This window comes from Nannospalax galili, unplaced genomic scaffold, assembly GCF_000622305.1.
Source record: "Nannospalax galili isolate Female #2095 unplaced genomic scaffold, S.galili_v1.0 scaffold329, whole genome shotgun sequence".
Lineage (NCBI taxonomy): Eukaryota > Metazoa > Chordata > Mammalia > Rodentia > Spalacidae > Nannospalax > Nannospalax galili.
The window spans coordinates 4,358,673-4,361,098 of record NW_008360321.1 but is presented as its reverse complement, the minus strand read 5'-3'; positions in this window follow the sequence as shown (position 1 = coordinate 4,361,098).

Sequence of the window (2,426 nt, the reverse complement as noted above, 5' to 3'; positions counted from 1 at the left end):
TTCTCTTGATCTTAGCCAGTCTGACTGGGGTAAGATGAAATCTTAAAGTGGTTTTAATTTGTATTTCCCTCATTACTAGTGATGTTGAACATCATTTAAGATGCTTCTTAGCCATCGTTATTTCTTCTTTTGGGAACTCTCTGTTCAGTTCCTTGGCCCATCTTTTAATTGGGTTACTTCCTTTCTTGATTCTTTGTTTTTTCAGCTTGTTATATATTCTGGATGTTAACCGTCTGTCAGATGTGTCACTGGTGAAGATTTTCTCCCATTCTGTGGGTTTTCTCTTCACTTCCCAGCTTGCCTCCTTTGATGTACAGAAGCTTTTTAGTTTATTGAGGTCCCATTTGTTGATTCTTGACCTTGTTTCCTGAGCAATTGATGCCTAGTTTAGAAAATGCTTCCTGCACCTATATGTTGTAGGTTTTTTGCCAATGTTTTTTTCTAACATTTTCAGTTTCAGGCTTTATATTGAGGTCTTTGATCCATTTGGAATTGATTTTTGTGCAAGGTGAAAGAGAGGGGATTTATTTCATTCTTCTACAGGTAGAGATCCGGTTTTGCCAGCACCATTTGCTGAACATGCTCTCTTACCTCCAGTGCATTTTCTTGTCCCCTTTGTCAAATATCAGGTGGCTGAAATTGTATGCACTCACATTTGGGTCTTCAATTTTTTTCCATTGATCTATGGGTCTAATTTTGTGCCAGTACCATGTTGTTTTTATGACTATAGCTCTGTAATACAGCTTAAAATCTAGTATAGTAATCACCCTGGCATTGCTCTTAGTGCTCAGGGTTGCTTTGGCTATCCAAGGTATTTTGTGCCTCCATTTGAATCTTAGGATGTTTTTTGCCAATTCTGTGAAAAATTTCATAGGGATTTTGATCGGCAGAGTATTGAATGTATAAATGGCTTTTGGTAGGATGGTCATTTCCACAATATTAATTGTTCCAATCCATGAGCTAGGTAGGTTCTTCCATCTTCTGATGTCTCCCCTAATCTATTTCTTTAAAGATTTAAAATTTTTATTGTAGAGGTCTTTAATGTCTTTGGTCAGGTTTATTCTGACGTATTTTATTTTTTGCAGTTATTGTGAAAGGGATTGTTTACATATACTCTTTCTCTGATTGCTTTTTATTGGTATATAGAAAGGCTACAGACTTTTACAGATTAATTTTGTAATCTGCCACATAAATGAACATGTTAATAACTTCCAGGAGTTTTCTGGTGGAATTTCTGGTGTCTCTTAGATATAATAGCATATCATCTGCAAAAAGGGATAATTTTATCTCTTCTTTTCCAAATACTACTCCTTTAATTTCCTTCTCAAGTCTTATTGCTCTTGCAAGAGTTTCAAGCACTATGTTAAAGAGGAGTAGAGATAGAGGACAACCTGGTCTGGTTCCTGATTTCAATAGGAATGCTTCCAGTTTTTCTCCATTTAGAAGGATGTTGGCTGTGGGTTTGTTATATATGGTTTTAATTATGTTGAGGTATATTCCCTCCATTACAATTCCCTCTATGACTTTGAACATAAGGCCATGTTGAATTTTGTCAAAGGCCTTCTCTGCATCAATTGAGATGACCATGTGGTTCTTGTCTTTGAGCCCATGTATATGATTTATTATGTTTACTAACTTACATATATTGAACCATCCCTGCATCTCTGGAATAAAGCTGACTCAGTCATGGTGGATGATCTTTTTCATGTGTGTCTGTATGCAGAGTTCATGTATCATGTTGAAAAATTTTGCATCTATTTTCATTAAGGACATGGGTCTATAGTTTTCTTTTTTGGTTGTATCTTTATCTGGCTTTGGTAATAGAGTGATGCTGGCTTCATAGAAGGAATTTGGAAGTTTTCCTGCCATTCTATCTTTTTGAATAAATTAAGTAGTATTGGATACAGATCTTCTTTAAATGTCTGGTAGAATTCTGCTGTAAATACACCTGGTACTAGGCTTTTTTTTAGTCGGGAGTCTTTGTATTACTGTTTCAATTTCTTTTTGTGTTATTGGTTTGTTTAGGCTGTTACTCCCTTCTTGGTTTAGTTTTGGTGGTTCATATGTCTTTAGATATCCATTCACTTTTTTTGGGGGGGTGGAGTTTAAAATTTAGTAGCATATAGGTTTTTAAAGTATTCCCTTATAATGCTCTGTATCTTTCTCGTGTCTGTTGTGATGTTTCCCCTTTCATCTCTGATTTTGTTGATTTGGAGGTGCCCTTTCTCTCTTTTGGTTAATTGGGCTAGCGGTCTATAGTTTTCTTTTTTGGCTGTGTCTTTACCTGGGTTGGGTATTAAAGTGATGCTGGCTTCATAGAAGGAATTTGGGAGTTCTCCCTCTGTTTCTATCAGTTTGAATAATTTAAGTAGTATTGGTTGGAGGTCTTCTTTAAATGTCTGGTAGAATTCCGATGTAAATCCATT